Source organism: Dermacentor albipictus, unplaced genomic scaffold (genome assembly GCF_038994185.2).
Source record: "Dermacentor albipictus isolate Rhodes 1998 colony unplaced genomic scaffold, USDA_Dalb.pri_finalv2 scaffold_25, whole genome shotgun sequence".
Taxonomy (NCBI): Eukaryota; Metazoa; Arthropoda; class Arachnida; order Ixodida; family Ixodidae; genus Dermacentor; species Dermacentor albipictus.
In genome coordinates this window covers 4,479,192-4,497,513 of record NW_027225579.1, presented here as the reverse complement: position 1 = coordinate 4,497,513, position 18,322 = coordinate 4,479,192, and the positions used below count along the sequence as shown (strand labels likewise).

Sequence of the window (18,322 nt, the reverse complement as noted above, 5' to 3'; positions counted from 1 at the left end):
AGTTGGAAACTTTGCCGCAGGCATTCAGCTGCATGCTGCAAGATGTCAATTGGGCGCGTTATATTGAACTTATTGAAAGCGCATGATGAATTCTTATTTTATGCTGAATAAGCCTGAACTGTTTTTGCTCATGTACTGAAATTGTGTGATTATATGTCTGATTTTGTCTCATGTAGTGGTTTATAAGTGCGGTGTGAATATGATAGTGTGCTTACGTGCACGAATTCGGTGAATTGTCAAGCAGCGAGTTATGCATTGGAATCGAATATAACGGCTACTATGTGGCATCGCAGGGGCGTTTTGCATACGCTTAGTGGTTTCGAGATGCCTGTGGATTTGCTGATATGGGTTAGTGCTTCAGAGTTAAGTCGTATGAACAGTCATATCACCCTTAATCTGGGGGTCACAAGCGTAATCTGTGCATTTTGCTACTGCATGGCAGATCCAAAAGTGTTTATCGCTTTAATATATTTAGAGGAGAAATAAAGTATCAAAATAAAACGTTGCCTTAATTCCGTGTTACCAGTCGCCTGTCATACACAAAACAAAGAGTTGGTCTAATAAACTAATAACTGCGGTCCAACTGCAACTTTTACATGCCTTCAGGAATGTAAAATGCTAGATTTAAAACTGCAACAGTAGTCGAATCTGTCAAAAATAAACTCATTTGCGCACTTCATGAAAGAAAATAGGTTCATGCCTTTTACTAAGCTTAGATGCGGGCTGTAGTGAACTTTTTCTTGTCAGTATTGAAATATGGGCAAGCTTGCCATAACAAACCTTCCCTATTGAAAAATTTGTATGAGAAATTGAACGAGATGTATGGATGTCGCACAGGTTTGGCGAGAAATGAACGATATGCTATGCACATTGAACGCGCTTTCACGGAAAATGGGTGAGATCTGTATGATGTGCTACAAGTGCTACAAGTGCTGTAAGATGTGCTACAAGTGCTACAAAAAACAAGTTGCGTAAGAACAAAATTTAGGCACTAGTTAAGCAAAGATTGACTTTCGGTGGACGTACCGACAACGAAGGGCGATACTGAGGTCCACCTTACTTTAGGGAAATTAAAATCGCCTTAAAGAATAACGGCAAGTGTGAAAATACTGACACAAGAAAATTCAGAGTGTCATGCAGTTCATCGCAAAAAGTAGATGGTGTACTTGGGCGCCGATAACACGCACAAAGCAATGTGTTTTGTTGGTTTATAACAATACGAACACAAATCTATTCTAAGACGACGCAAGTGTAATCCTATAAGACACTATATTGTCAGCGACGGAAATTAAACACCACCGCCTGATTTTAGGTGACTGTCATGACGGTGAACAACGTAATTCTTGCCACAGTGGAACTGCTCTTCGCTAAGAATTTTATCGGTCAACCAAGTACAACCATGTCAGTACAACCGCTTCAGCAGCACGCGAATCAAAAATAGATGCTAGAACTTCACGTTTATTAACTGCTCTTCACGCATTCGACAATAAAAAATAGAAATCACGACAAGGTTGGCTGCGTGTCCGGTGCCTAATTTCTGTTAAGAAAAAGACGCGTCAGAATGGTGGTTAGAAGCAGTGGCCGATAATTCAGCAGCGCAGGGAACATTGCCCAATTGCAGTTCACATACACTGTCGTTGCCAGGGGAGTAATTATAACATTTTTTGTTGATATATAGCTTGTTCTACTTCACAGTGAAAAACTGACCGCTTTCTTTGCCAAATTCCTACAGTTTAGTTCTGACAGCTCTAGTTGCCTTACACAAATCTTCACTTACGAAAACACCAGTTGTCTTTAACTTATTTTTAGGTGAAAGAATTGTTTCCTTTAGCTTAGACTGTAAAAATCTGACAATAATAGGCCTGGACTTGTTGGGTACAAGACGGCCAAGTCTGTGTTCCCTGGAAATGCGGTCGTCGAGTTATTTAGGTTCATGCTTAACGCTGAATTTAAAACCGAGCAAATTTTCTCTTCTGATTGCGCTCAAGTATCCGCAGCGCTATCTGCTACCCCATAAAATAATAAATTTTCGCGAGGGGAACGGCCTTTAAATTCATTGAGCCGTTGGTTCAATAGGGCTACTTGCGGCACGAGGCTTCCACCCTGTTGGCCTTCAGATGATCGATTGCATTGTTCAACTGCCGAGAGCCTGTTGTTGATATCGGCTATATGTTGCTCCATTGAATATTGCGCGTATTAGACTTCACTCACGGCCATCATCGCCTCATTGTGTTTAGAATCAAATTTGCGTTTAGCGATGTAACAAGCTGTAGCAACTCCTTGTTAAACAGGTTAGGATCTTCTTTAAGGAGTCCAGGGTTTAGCTCTACGTTGCCGGTAATAAATAACAACTTGGAAACACGAACACATTCACGTGCTAATTGGAGCAATACTTGTGGGCCTGGAAGTAGTAGCAGACAAATATTGTTTAACTTTTTCCAGAAAAGTAATGGTTCTGTGTTCACCTGCATCCAAATACGAAAATGTGTTTGAAGCATGTTGGCGGCTGCAGTGCTTGCATTCCCACGGAAGAGGCGCCATTTATTCCAGCTACTTAAAGGCATGGTGGTGTTGATGCGTCTGTCGATTTGGCAGCCGGAAATGACAGCGCTTTGGTTAGGCATGACTCGCTTGCATGAAAGAAGGCTTCGGTAGCGTCACAGGGGAACGGGTCCTCGGTCGACCGGTCGGGCGAGCTGGTACCTCCACCATTTGCTGCCGGAATAGCCAGCACTTGCGCATGGGCGACGCCGATCAGGTTGTCCCACGCAGCGAATCCGGTAAAAATCTGCGTCCCAAAACGAAAATGGGTTTGAAGCACGTTGGCGGCTGCAGCGCTACCATTCCCACTCGGAAAATAGGAAAACATCAACGAATACAGAAGCGCTTAGCACGAGAAGCAATAGATATGTACTCAGATTGAGACGCTAAAAGGCGAACGCTGAGCTCTGAAACCAAAAGAGCATCGCTTGGAACTTGATGCTCGAAAAGAACGGTTAGCACATAAAGCAAAACAGAAGTGCTTAGCGCGTGAAGCAAGAGAGATGTGCTTAGAATGGGAAGCTAAAAACCGAACGCTTAGCACATAAACAAAAAAGTGCAATGCTCGGAACCTGAAGCAAAATACGAGCACTTAGCACATAAACCAAAGGGGTGTAACTAGAAAGTGCAGCTAAATGCCGACCGCATAGAACGTCAAGTAAAAGAGCTGCGCATGAAAACTGAAGCAAAGGAGGAGCGCTTAGCATATAAAGGAAAACAGCAGTGCTTAGCACGTAAAGCAAGATTGATGTGCTAAGAATGTGAAGCTAAAAGCCATACGCTCAGCACTTAAAGTAAAAAAGAAGCACATCGAACCTGATGCAACAGAGAAGCGCAAAAACGAGCACCAAACGGGAGTGCAAAGCAAATGAAAGAAAACACGAGCGCATAACACATGAAGCAAAACATGAGTTCTTTGAGCGTTAAGCAAAAGCAGTGCGCTCAGACAAATAGAACGCGAGCGCTAAACGACCCCGTAATGCAGAAGAGCAGCGCTTGGAACTTGAAGCAAAACAGTAGCGCTTAGCACGTGAAGCAAATAATGTGCATAGATTGCGAAGCTAGAAGCCATCCGCTTAACGCGTAATCAAAAGAGCATCGTACTGAACTTGAAGCAAAAGTGCAGCGCTTAGCACGTGAAGCAAGAGAGAAGTGCTTCGAACGTGAAGCTAAAAGCCGACCGCTTACCAGGTACAGCAAAAGAGGAGCGCTTGGAACCTGAAGGAAAACACGCGCATAGCACGTTAAGCAAAAGAGATGTGCTTAGAATACGAACCTAGAAGCCTACCTCATATCATGTAAAGGAAAAGAGCAGCGCTTGCAACCTGAAGAAAGATAGGAAATCTTAGCACGTTAAGCAAGAGATGTGCTTTGAAAGTGAAGCTACAGCTCAACTGCTTAGCAAGTTATGTGAAAGAGCAGCACTTGGAACATGAAGCAACATAGGAGCGCTTAGCACATAAAATAAAACAGAAGCGCTTAGCACGTTGAGCAAGAGAGGTTTGCTTAGAAGGTGAAGTTACAAGGCGAACGAACGCTTGGCACTTAAAGAAAAAGAGCAGCGCTTGGAACCTGAAGCAAAAGAGGAGCACTTAGCAGGTTAACCAAGAAATGCGCTTCGAATGTGAAAATAAAGCTCGACTGCGTAGCCAGTAAAGTGAAGGAGCCGCACTTGAATCCTGAAGCAAGATAGGTGCGCTTAGCATATAACGAAAAATAGATGTGCTTAGAATGTGAAGCTAGAAGCCGACAGCTTAGCACGTAAAGTAAAAGGACAGCGCTTGGAACATGAAGCAAAAGAGAAGCGCTTAGCACATTAAGTTGGAGACAGACAGACATACAAAGAACTTTACGAATGGTCCTGAGGAACCGCGTTAGAGTATCTCCCTTTTCAGGGAGTCCCCGTAGCCGTCGCGGGCCTCACCCACGTCGAGGTCGGAAGATCGTGGTCCTCCGCCCTGTCGCAGGCCTTCTGGACTGCCCGTAGTTGCTCTGAGAGGTCGCCGCTCTTGAGGGCTGCCTCCCAGTTGGTTAGAGTGGTTAGCGATGAGCTGCGTAACGCAGGGCATCTATCAGAGCGTATGGGATAAGGAGCAGTACGCCTCCCCACAGTCTGGACAGTGGGCTTCTACATTAGGCGCGAAGTGATTGAATCGGCCCCAGGAGGGGAATGACCCTGTTTGAAGCATGCGAGATGTGCTTAGATTGTTAAGCTGAAAGGCCTACTACTTTGCACGTGAAGTAAAAGAGAAGTTCCCAGAACCTGCAGCAAAAGAGAACCGCTTAACACATCAAGCAAAAGAGAAGCGGTTAGCACTTGAAGCTACCGAGATGGTCTTACCATGTGGAGCTAAAGCTCCACATGGTAAGCATAGGTAAGTAAGCTCCACATGGTAAGCTCCACATGGCTCCACAAGGTAATAAGCTCCACATGGTAAGCATAGGTTAGTAATAGCCGAGCACGGCTATTACGGCTATCACATTCTAAGCACATCATTTGCTTCCCGTTCTAAGCGTTCCTTATTTGCTTCAGATTTCGCGCGCTGCTCTTTTAATAACATGCTAAGCGGTCAGCTTTTACCTTAACATTGTAAGCAGATTTCTGTTGCTTCACGTGCTCTCCGCTTCTCTTTTGCTTCATGTCTTAAACGGCCCTCTTTTGCTTGAAGTTGCGAGCACTGTTCGTTTCCTTTACCTGCAAAGCAGTCGGCTTTTATATTCACATTCTAAGCACATCTCTCTTGCTTCAAGATCTAAGCATTTCTGTTTTGCTTTATATGCTAACCGCTCCTATTTTGCTTCCTATAGAAACGACGCCTCTCAAAACTGCTTTAATTCGATACTACAATACGCAGCCTGTTATGAAACTTTCTTTACAAAAGTACAGTCAGAAAGAGATGATTCAAAAGACTAATCGGAAAAACAAGCCGCTCTTGAAAGTTTATTCACGGAGGAAGATAAAAAATGGGGTTCCATGCGTTGAAGAGTTCCTCAATGGGATGAAAATTCACCGTCGACCGCGTTGACTTGGCCTACTCGCCTTGGCTATAGTTATTGCACCCACTGCTGGAGACAATGCCGCCAAAGTAATATCCACAGAGAACCCGCACCGGCTGCAGAGCTTGGCGCCTGTAAGTTATCGCGCCGGCGTGAAAGAGCGCGCATGGAGCGGCATTAAGGCACCGTAGCCGCCGTTGCGGCTCCTTGCTTTGTGTTGCCTAAAATCGAGCAGCGGTGGGCGCCAGCGAAATGTACTAATATGAGAGGTATGGAGAATATAAGCAAAACAACATTAAGAACCAGTCTTTGTTCCTTCTCAGTGGCGCGGATTGGTGCCCCGCGGCCGTCCACTACTGTTCGACAGCGCCATGTGCTAAACTACCGGCGATGCACAGTCCCCTTCGTCGCGACCATCAGGAGCAGAGTGACCGAACGGCGCACTAGAAATTTATCAAACGTGACAAGGCCCCGCGCGAGAGAGAGGGCGAAGTCTGGCGTCACTCGGGGCACTCTTGCCGTCAGCGCGCGGAGCGAGATAACAGCGCCCCGGTGTGGCCCCGCAGCCGCTCCGGCCACCTGTGCCGTGGTCCGTTAACTTTTTTGACTGATAGTACTTATCCCAAATGGTATCTATATATATTGCTGAAACGTTACCCAGTTGGACTGTCTGTACATTTTTGGGGGGCTGGTAGTTAAGTATGCCCGTGCAGAGGGATATTCTCAGAAGACGTGACTTGAGTATTCACAGTATCATGCCTAAGATTGCAATTTATTTTGCTTAAAACACATTTAAATGTCTCTCTCATACTTTTAAATGAATGGGCCATTTGCCATAACTTCAACAGAAGGCAGATGGATTGATTGGATTGATGTGGTCACTTAATTTCCTACTGGTAATGAGGCCTCTTGGGAATGCTGACAGGTTTCCAATTCAGGTATAGACCTTTTTCACGAAGGCTTGCCGCCAGGGCGCGCCAGCGTGCCGAAAACCGGATGTCCTCCCAAGAAACATCCGGCGTCCTTGGCTGTTGTGTGTTTTTCTTGCGGCAGTTATCGTTTGCTGCTGCTCGCGAAATGTTTTCGCCACAGTTATAATCCGCGCTTGGACAAACACAACGTGGTCCTTGCTGTGTTGTACCTGGATGCAGCCGGCGGTCTGGCACCAAACTATTTTCGAAAATGCGAACATTCAGGTTTCCTAGAGAAAGTGACAGACGCGACGCGTGGATCGCTGCAGTGCGAAGGGATAAATGGGTGCCTACAAACAGCTCTCAGATTTGTTCTGCACATTTCATTCAAGTTGAGTATTCTGTTTTTTCACTTACTGCGCATTTTGAAGGCAACTATGCAATCTCGCTTTGTTGTACGCCTTGCGAGAATCGTTCACGAGAACGTTGGTTCTGCGAATGCCGCGCGCAACGCTGAGCATGTTTACGTGAGCTCAGTACATCCGCTTATCGCGAGCGATACCTACTAAGATTTCAGGCGATGCGAGATCACTGCTTGTCAACTAATAATGTAGTGCTGAGTATTGGAAAAGCCCATTGTTCTTTTGTAATGCAGCTTGCGGCAGCGAAAAGCCAATCCATGCGTTTTCATCGTATTTTACATCGTGCCGTGCCAAGCACTGTGCGCGTACAAGCTTGCGCGACGGGGGTGCCTAATGTAGAAGGGCCATTTTGTAGTAAATGAAATGGAGCTAGGAGGAGTCTTGGCTGATTATTTTACGTTTCGAATATCTTTGTTGGCCTTTTGCATTTTGCACCGGTGTCACACGGCAACTGCCGCTCCAGCCCGATCCGGATCGAAATTCTCGACTTCGATCGACACCTTTCCGCAACTTGCGCAACGGAACCAATCTGAACTTAGAGATTTGATCGTTATCGAAAGTGCGCCGCGTGACACCCGTGTTACATGCTTGAAAAATCGAGTCGGCTGCAAAGGCTGCAGGCACGTAAAACGTGCTCGGTGCTGTCTACCTTCCGTTTTTCACTGCTTGCCGCCTTCTTGGCGCCGTTCAATACAAGCAAGCATGGTCAGTTGCAAAACAAATTCTGACAAAGTAGCTCTGTTGACTTTCATCTCTTCCTAGCTAAACTTTCAATATTGCGGTTGACCCTGAATGTTTTTAATAACTGACAATTTTATTTTCCAGGCCGGCCGTCGTCTGACCCTACCCATCCGGACTATGTCCCTACAATATTTCCATACCGTGTTCAAGGCAACACGGACCAGAAACTTCAGCGGTACCAGCGTGGCCAAAGCAGGCGCAGTGTGCTAGCGAGCAGACCTGCCGTGGGGAGCAAAAGCGCAGAGGTGCAAATATGTGTACATACTACAAGTGACCTTGCAACATCGTTAATAACTGACAGTAATGCCGGCCTCGAGGATTACACTAAAGATTCTTGTAAAGCTGAAATAGAGACAATGCCTACTACGGTTGACATATCTGCTCTTACTTTAGAGAATGCAGCACTGAAAGATAAGGTTGCTTGTTTAGAAGAACAGCTGGCATCTGCAAAGAGAAAAAAATGCAGAGCTTGAGATGAAAAATAAGCCAGTTCCGATTCGGAATATAACTAGGGACATTGTTATGAAGTCTCAGAAAGCTGTGAATTTCCACACAGGTGTCGTGTCTGCGGAAATGTTTGCTGCATTGCTTCAAATGGTTCTTTCTGTCTGGAGCCCAACAACTCGAACAACCCTGGATCCGGAGCAGCAGTTTATTTTAGTGCTTATGAGACTGCCTCTGGGACTTCTGACGGAAGATCTAGCATTTCGGTTTGGCATTTCTGTAACTTCTGTAAGCCGGATTTTTTATTCGTGGCTAGATGTCTTAGCTGAAAGCTTCAAGAAGCTCTTGATTTGGCCATCTCGTAGAACACTGCAATCTAGGTGCCCTGAAGCATTCAGAGATGCTGCATTCAAGAATGTCAAGGGCATAATTGATTGCACCGAGATATTTATCGAAAGACCCACTTCTATGACAGCAAGAAGCCAGACATATTCCAACTATAAACATCACAACATAGTCAAGCTTCTTGTGGTGATTTCCCCATCAGGATCAATCATGTTCGTTTCTAAAGCGTGGGGCGGGAGGGTCTCTCACAAAGAGCTGATGCAACATAGCGGACTGCTTGAATTGGTAGAACAAGGGGATGTGTTCCTTGTAGACAGAGGATTCAGATGTGAAGAAATGTTTGGTGCTCGAGGTGCAAGCCTGCTGATTCCTTCATTGACGAAGAAACGAGCACAACTTCCTGAGGCTGAGGTCACCACATCAAGAAAAATTTCCAGTGTCCGCATACACGTCGAGCGATCAATTCAGAGGCTGAAATCATTTAGGCTGTTTCACATGATCCTGTTGTGAATCAGCATGCGCCGCTGACACGTGTTTGTTTGGCTAAATTCACCGGCCATGCCTCTTGTGAATCGGCAGTGGCTGCGGCTGACGTCACAAGATAAGGAACATAAAAGCTGCACTAACCTTTAATAAAGCGTTCGTTCTTTGCCAACTGCTTCTCGAATTACTTCAGTGTCGACGAGGCTGCCCACCACCAGGCCGTGCCTTCTCCATGGCGGCCCACGCCGACCACCGGGCATAGAGAAAGGAATACAATAAGAGCGGACACTCCCATAGAGCCCAGCGGCCGAATTGACTGCAGCGCACCAAGCCGTCGATGTTAAAACCTGAATCACACTTCCGGTTTCGGTTTTGTGCGCGCGCGTTTTGAATTCTAGCAGGTGCGCGTCACGCCGGTTCCGTTCTTTTTTTTTGCTTTTGCAGCAAATATTTATTTACATATTTATTTCTTATTTATTAAATATTTATGTGCAAATTATTTTATAAAGTAAAATTGATTGCGAACGATCTTCACAAACCTCCATTGAATATGTGCCACGTGCAATTTCATAAAGACGCCAAGACACCTTGTGAAATATGGAAAAATTAACGTTTATTTTATTCTTTGTAAATGCTCGTCGCGGGCTTTTTGTGCATTCATCCAGCGTTGTGGCACCAGGTAAGCAGCAGTAGTTTCCGCAGGAAGCTCCACCAGACGACGTGAGCTGAAAAAAATTACAAGCGTTATTTTGGTATTAACATTTAAGAATAATGTTGTAGAGGCGAAGCGTGCGAAAGTGGTGAGTGGGTGGCATTACAAACAAAAGCAGTTCGTATTTACACACACGGCGTAGAAAATACCCGACTCATCCCAAGCAATACCGTACATACCACAAACACATTCTAATTCCAAACATTCCCCTCTTCCCAATACTTATTTCCTGCACTTTATCGGCACGAATGCGCGGGCAACGGCGCGTTTTCGCGAACTTGGCTACAACCGACGCGATAGTACGCTACGAATACACAGAGGTGGCCACAACACGGGCTGTCAACCAGAGCATGCTGGACGCTCGCAGAATTCCTTCTACTCGCACTCAAGACAAAATGCGTGGGTGCCGTTCATAAGACAGAATTTTCGAGTTACTAGTTCCTGGCGTTTGAGCTCCTTGGCTTATCACTTCTGCGTTCTGCAGGCGCAAGCAACGCACTCCCGTGTTATCACTCTTGACGATTGCTCGTCGCGTTTTCGACAAGCGTGGGTACCGAAAGAAGGCTTAAATTGTTGCGGGGACATAAAAATTGCGACAAATTTGTCGGAGTAAGATTCAGTACGCGCCAAACTAACTGTCACCACGACCGAGCTCCTTTTCGCTGCGTCACAACAGGCGCGGCGAGCGGGCCTCATAACCTAAAAGTATCGAAAATAATTTTCAACAATGTTGAGCGTCAGAGAAAGAAAAGCGCCATGAACTTGTCAGTGCATTAAAGCGCGAAACCGCGCACCACGGCCGAGCTGATTTTCGCTAACCGAGTCGCAGCGTCAGGCGCACCCACTGTGCTCGAAAGGTGGCCCAAAAAGTAATGAAATTAGTTTCAGTAATGTTGGCAGTCAGAGAAAGCGCCAAAACTTGTCGCGGTAAAATTCAGTACACGCGAAACTGCGTCACAGTACCGTGTGCGACTAGCGTGCCCAAAAACTACCGAAATTAGAACAATATTGGGGCTTACAGGAAGCGTCGCAAACATCTCCCAGTGCGATTCTTTAATTGAAATTAACTGCCCCACGACGGCCACGCTGTTTTTCGTTAACTGCGTCACAAGTCTAGCCTAGTTGCCGGGCAGTAAGCCTAATTGCTTGAAGTGCGTCGCAGACTGTCCAACAAAGTTTCTCACCTTGCCGTAGTCCAATAGTGCAGTGCTGCCTTGTCGAAGTTCCGAATGAACGCAATAATTCGCCGGGAGGCCACCAAACCAGGCTAAATCCCAAAATAGAAAAATAGGCAGACGGGTGCCCGAACAGTCCAACGCTCAGATGCGCGGCCGGCCGCTCTCGCTTCGGCGGTGAGTCTGACGAATGACGTAAACATTTGGCTCGTCATTCGCCAGTTCGCCTGTCGCTAGGCAACGAAAAAAATCCGCAAAGTTTAACTTAATTTATACGCAGATATTTTTAATTTTTCCGGGAAAGAATAAAAAAATAAAACAATTTCTGTTAATCTCATTTCACATTCTTCTTTTTCACGATGCTCGCGGCCCCAATTCGTCGATGTTAAAAGTATAGCGTGACGTGTTTCCTGTTTCCAATTTTCGCCGAGTGTCCGCTCTTGTTCAATCCCTTTCTCTATGAGCATAACAACACTAAGGCTGCAGAAGATGACGCTCGTGAGTATGTTCTTCTGACCGATCACCTCAATACCTGTCCTCTGTCGGCGAGTGACTTGGCTAAAATGACTGTTGACGACAGCGACCTCGCGCAAGTCCGCGATTACATTCAGAATGGCTGGCCATGGTACTTGCAACCGGCTCAGGAGCCGTTACGCGTGTACATGCACAGGAAAGACTAACTGACGTACAGCCATGGAATTGTGTACTGGGGCCATCGAGCGGTTATTCCAACAAGTGCGCGGCAGTCAATGCTGCGTATGCTGCATGATGCACATCAAGGGATAACGGCTATGAAAAACTTGGCACGTTCTGTTTTCTGGTACCCAGGGCTCGATCGGGACATTCAGAAGCTGGTCAACGCGTGTCCAACATGCATAGAATGGGGCAGCATGCCTCTTGCCCGACAACCCGTGCCTTGGCCGGACACAGATGAGCCATGGTCTAGGGTCCATGTCGATTTTGCGGGTCCTGTGGAAGGTAACATGTTGTTGATCGTGGTTGATTCCCATACAAAATGGATCGAGGTTACCGCCATGAAGACCGCGAGTTCGGCAAAGACAATTGAAGCACTGCAGACTATGTTCAGCCGGTTCGGTTTGCCGAGGACCCTGGTAACGGACAACGGGCCGCAGTTTACTAGTGAAGAGTTTAGGGCATTTATGAAGCGCAATGGCATCGCTCATTTACGGACAGCTTCCTACAAACCACAGTCTAATGGCCTGGCGGAAAGAGCAGTACGGACTGTCAAACAGGGGTTAATCAAAAACACACGCGGCAGTTTGCAAGCTCGGCTGGACCACATTCTTTCGCATTATCGGCGCACTCCCTTGCCAAATAGGCAAACCCCAGCTTCTGTGCTTCTCGGATATCAGCCACGTTATTTATTGCACAACATCGTGTCACGACCATTCCCTTCTGCAGGTGCGTGCAACAGTGGCCCACCGCTGAGCAAAGACGTCTGGTTCAAGAACTACGGAGTGGGTGACAAATGAAAACCAGGCGCGGTAGAGTCCACCGAAGGCTCGCGAACGGCAACGGTAAAGACAGCAGATGGGGAGCAACATCGCAGCCACCTCGACCAGCTAAAAACCAGGAGGACCAGCGTGGGAGGAGAAGCGGTGGAACCCGAGACCCCCATGCAATTACCAACGGCTAAAGGTAGCCAGAACGCAGCGGCAGACTCGCAGTCTCAAGGACACGACAGAAGTCACAGTCAGGCTCGAGTAGGCACCGACATTCGAACGCCGTCAGATGGACGGGCCGAAGCCGAGGTCGCTACCAGCGAGCCGCAAGTGACTGACCGGGCTGAAGTGACACTGCGTAGGTCGAAGCGGAAGCCCCGGCCCCCGGACCGCTTCACTCCTTAAGGGGGAAGAATTGTTGTGAATCAGCATGCACCGCTGACACGTGTTTGTTTGGTTAGATTCACCGGCCATGCCTCTTGTGAATCGGCAGTGGCTGTGGCTGACGTCACAAGATAAGGACCATAAAAGCTGCACTAACCTTTAATAAAGCGTTCGCTCTTTGCCAACTGCTTCTCGAGTTACTTCAGATCCTTCCTGTGAACTTTATAAAAAGAGCTGGGGAGGTAGGCTATGCCACCATTGACAAGTTGGCAATTGTGTGTAGTGGCCTGGTGAATCTCCAAACACCTATCATCAACACAAACCATGAAGACCTCGCTGTATGTGAATAACTGAAAAATAAGCTGTCTTGCTTGCCAAATAAAAAGTGAAGGAGTCAGTGGTGTTCAAAGCATATATATTCAATATTTATTGCCTTTACTACTGGGTTACATATTGCATCCACTTTGGTACAGTGTCGCTGCAGTAGAAGAATGGCCATAATATTTTCATTACTGCATCAGCAAGTCAAATGTCTGGAGAGTGTTGTAGGCTGTGAATTTGCTAAACTCCAATGGTTTAGTTTTATGGAAAAAAGACGGCTGCTCTGTTTTAGCTTGCTTTTTACTGTTCTGAACTTGGTGCGCTTACATCAGCTGGCCCTAGTTCCACTTGACATTTAGTACACATCCATGATTTTGGTGTCCGTTTAAGGTTAACACATTTCAAAAGAAAGTTTGCTTTACACAGTGAACATTGAACAGTGCGGCCAGGCTTCTTGCCGTGACAGTAACATGTTTCTTTGGCACGTTCTATTTGCTGCAGAATTTGTTTAGTCTGCAGTTCAGGAAAAATATGGGTAAAAAAAAGCTTGCTCCTTTAAGTTCTGCATGCGACCAAAATGATTCATTAAAGCTGATAAGCTCAATTGTAAGGGACTGCCCTGTACACACTAAAAAGCAGGCTCGGCGAAGCTTCGTGGCAGCCATTTAGGCTTGTACTTGTGTATAATATGCGTGATCATGCTTTAACTGCAAATTATTATTCAAATATTGCAGATGCTTTGAAGCATTATTGAGTGGAGCACCTTTTAGAGATGCAGGGCAATTAATCTCTACCAGATTTCCCACAACATTAACACGAGGCAATTCCGTGGGGAGAGGCAACGAGAAAAGGGAGTCTTTCATTAACAAATAGACCACATTCAGTGAACTGAAACCCTTTGTGCTTTTTTGACTCCTGCGATATGAATGCCTCTTTGGCCTTTAGCTCCATTGACACACCCCCAACAGATGTTTGAAACCCTAGGTGCCTTTACATAGCCCATGATTTCATCCACAATGCCATTGACGCCACTTCGACAAACTAGCACACGATGTAAAACTGAGGCCGTTATTCTATCTTTGCGTTCGTGGGTCCATCTAAATGCCCGTGATTGCCCACGGGTTGACTGCTCAATTTCTTCACAGCATTCATTACTGAGCTCAACATTCTTTGCAGTATTCAAGTCAATATTGCTGTAAATGTCATCTATTGCTGATTGCGATGAACAGTGCTGGTGGTTGGTCTTCCTTTCTTCTGCAGCAGTCTCGGGAGAAGAATCCGTACTTTCACTGTCTGTCACGGAACTCAACACAAGTGTGCTGGGGGCGAATGTCTGTGAAAGAGACCAATAATAAAGATTCACTCTTGTAGCCAGACCACAGTCTGTCATATATGTATCATAGAAAACAGATAGCCACTACATCCAATAACACTGCATGATTGTATGAAAGCAATAAATGATTTCATAAGATAAGGTGTTGGAAATGGAGTGAGTATGCAGCATGTGACCTTTTGATTATGTTTTGGTGTACTAAAGTATGCTGATGCTGAATATGCAGCTTATGAAAGCTTGAATAGTGCGTGAACTTTCACTAGAAGTAATGTAAGTCTCGTAGTTTACCTTGACGTGCTGCAAAAAGCTGTGCATTTGATCAGAGCTCCATGTTGGAATAGACCCTTGTTGCCTCGGGGAACTTGTTGTCCAAGCTTTGCCTTGAAAACGTTTATTTCGCTGACTGGTGCTGCCTGAAAATACACATTGTTGCAATTTTATGAAAGCAAAATTGTTATGGAGGGGTATGAACATTGATTAGTGCGGTGTTCTCCAAATTGATGGAAGACGACGAATATGTGTGAAATGTCTGTCTACTGAAATACGCTTGTAAATATTCATCCCATTTACTCTCGCCTCCTTCACAATTTTATCCACCATGATTATATCAAGAAGCTACAAAGGAAACCAATTGCGTAAACCAAACATCCATAAATTTATTAAAAACAGGTGCAGGTGCAGGTGGTCTGGATACCTCAGACCACCTGCACGCTGTCTCAGTTGGAGAAGGGTCGTTCAGCCCGTATTTTATGGCTGCTTCTATGTTGAATAATAGGGCAGCCACATGTGTGCAGCATTCTCCAAGTCTGAAACAAGGGCAAGTGCGCTTTAAGTGTTAGCGACAACTCTCTAGTAAACCACTGCATTAACTGCAGTGTGACTTGCACGATAAATGTGCAAGGTATTGAACATCCAGCCCACAATGCATAAAGTGTGCATTACCATAGCTTGTCTCGCGTTAACTGGCATTAAGTTTTATTCCGCCATGGTGAGAGAGAGAGAGACACCTTCATGTAGTCGCCTGCAGAACGACACCATGACTAAATGGCGCCGTGACGCAGGCCCAGACGTCTTCTCAGCGGGTGGTCTCTACTCAACTCCAGCGCGTGTTACTCCCGCGGTCGGTCGCCCTGAGGGGCAACGTTCCGTCGGTTTCGCTCGGCCTTTGTCTTTCAAGAGCCGCCGAGATCTGCTGGACGGCCCAGGTTTGGCTTTCGTGGTCGTAGCATTCCGCCGCAGCCGCGAGTCGCGGCGGAATCGTTGTACTTGTCGAAGCCTCACGGGGGAACTTGGTGCAATCCCATAGGATGTGCGTCAGGGTGGCCCTCTCCCGCTGGCACACGTGGCACACATCACTCACCTATACCCTAAATTATATATTCCGCCGTGGTAGCATAGCAGGTAACGTGTCGCGGTGCTAAGCTCGAGGACAGAGGTTCGATTCACGGCCACGGCGGCCACCTTTTCATGGGGGTGAAATGCAAAGACACCCTTGTGCTTAAATTTAGGTGCACGCTAAAGAAACGCACCAAATTATTCCGTAGTCCAATCATTACGGCGTGCCTCATAATCATATCGTGGGCCTAATGCGAAGGCACAGCGATCGGGAACGGCGAGGCAGCCCGAAGCACTGTCCAAACGGACGCCAGCAATCAACAGTGCGAGCCGAGACGAGCCGCGCGTTGGCGATGCGGCTGTGCCGTGAGGCGCGTCTTCTTCTTCACAATCGTAATATCGTACACTAGAGAGTGCCGGTTTGAAGCTATAGCATGCTATTAGGAACGTAAACCACATCTTAACGCATAAAATTTGCGATAGACAGTGACCAGTTACAGCGCAGCGAAGGCTTGCGAAACGGTTATAAGAATCGTTCCACACCTGGAGACATTCTAATAAATTTGAGAGCAGCGTAGACGCGCTCGCGGAGCTCGTTTAGCCCCTTCTCCTATTCTAGCACCGTGTTTGATACCATACCATACACAGACAAATGGTCTCATTGAGCGCACCAAACGGAAAATCACCAGCATGCTGTCAGTATACGTTCTGTCCAACCACAAGAAATTAGACAAGAATACGCCGTTGATACCGCAAACTCTCTAATACGGCGAAGCGAAAAAGCGCAGGCTACAGTCCTTTCTTTCGAATATATGCGCCCACCCACCTCGCTATACCTTAGACATAATCCTTCCGTTTTTTACTAATGACGAGCACTCCCTAGCTGAGACTATTTGCTTTCCCTGGATGGATTGCCCTCCAGAACTTTCTGAAGCGCGTGAGTTGTGGTCTGGATAGGGGACAAGGATACGGGAAATCACAAAGAATGCATATATGGTAGCCTCTTGAACACTATCTTCGCAAGACAAAGCGAAGGCACGATACGACCGACTTCACCGCCCTGACACGAACATTCCCGGTGGTTTGGTGCGGCAGTGATCAACAGTGAAAAATGGGGTTTGTGTGAAAAACTACTGGCACACTATGCTGGGCCATTCGTACACATCGAGTGCCTAAGTGAAGTTACACACTATTGCACGCCTCGCGACCAATAACCGCCGCTCTGCACAAAGGCAACTGACCTGGCTGATGTGGTCTACCTGAAACCCTAGACTGACGAAGGAGCTCCTTCACTCGTCCAGCGGGTCTTCTCTGCGCGAGGAGAAAAGTACAGGCACGTTTGTTGAAGAATAGGTAGTGCAATAGGCTACGAATGAAATGATGAAATATTGCAGTGATCCCACCCCCACCATGTGCTCTCTACCGTAACTTTCAAAACGTAAACGCCTTTCGCAAGCAGAACAATATAAATGTGTTGTTTAATTCCTCCTTCATTATTTGTTAGTAGTTTCCTATTGCGATTTCTCTGCCAAATATCACAATTTTGTAGGGACCGTCCGTCCCTTCGTTTTCCCCGCCGCGGGAGTCATTGCCCTCTGCTCTTTCTTGGAAGCGAAGCAGCTGCACGACTGGGGCGCCACCACTGCCGTTCGGCAAAGCTACTTTTACTTTTGAATAAACCTAGTCAACTCTCCGTTCTCAACCTGTAAAAACATGTATTCCTTGCCTCCGCTAAACAGAGCTCTCAACAAATGCCCCAGAAAATTTAATTTTTCTCGAAGACTAGCCATGAAAGACACTGCTGCTGCTCCTGCAGACGGAGACGGTGTCACGATTACGTCTCCTGTCATCGCCGCAGAGCTTCAGCTTCCCAGTTTTTGGCCTAAGAATCCTCGAGTTTCGTTTATAGATGTAGGGGCCCGTTTTAAACCCTGGCACATCACTTCACACGCAGCAAAGTACCTGCACGTTGTCACCGCCCTACCATGCGACATTTCCGTTGCCATGGACGACTTGCTGGCGGGCACGTCTTTGGCCACAGCATACGACGACTTGAAACGCATGGTCCCGCAGAGCCTCGAGCAATCGCAACAGAATAGGCTCCAACAGCTCCTCTCCGATGAACTCGACGACCAACGAGCGTTACAACTCCTGCACCAGTTACGTCAGTGACTGGGTGAGCCCTCCGCAAACACGCGAGCTTTTCTCGCGAGCGCTCCTCGCCCGCATATCGTACAATGGAAGAACGTTCGCTCGCTGAATCTAAAGAACACCAACGCCAAGGTGTGAGTACCACTAAGAGACACTTAAGTCAAAGATTAGGGTTGCCTACCATTTTATTTGTAGAGAAAATCGATGACATAGTCAGAGGTTCATTACAAAACTAACAAAGAGAGGACTGCGTCAGACCTGCCCTGTGCAAATAAAAATTTTACTTCGGAATGTGGCACCGCATTCTTCAAGTGCGACTTGGCAGTAATTTGATAGAATCTACTGAGAATCCAAGGGGAACTACAGCTGCTGGAAGTCACAACTTAATAATCGTGATTGTTTTTTAGAAGCTTCATTCAGGCATAGCTTTCTGTACCTTGATGAAGATGCGTACATAGTAACACACAAAAGGGTAATACAGGGCCATCTAGGGAAGCTTTGGCAAGTGAATCTGCCAGTTCATATAGACATAGTCTTGTCTTGTATCATAAACAGTGGCGCATA

General features: G+C 46.6%; 1 pseudogene; it reads left to right on the top strand.

Annotated features, from left to right (window-relative positions):
* Positions 1-7,968: 7,968 nt before the first annotated feature.
* LOC139052499 (uncharacterized) lies at positions 7,969-17,779 on the top strand (annotated as a pseudogene).
* Positions 17,780-18,322: the final 543 nt, after the last annotated feature.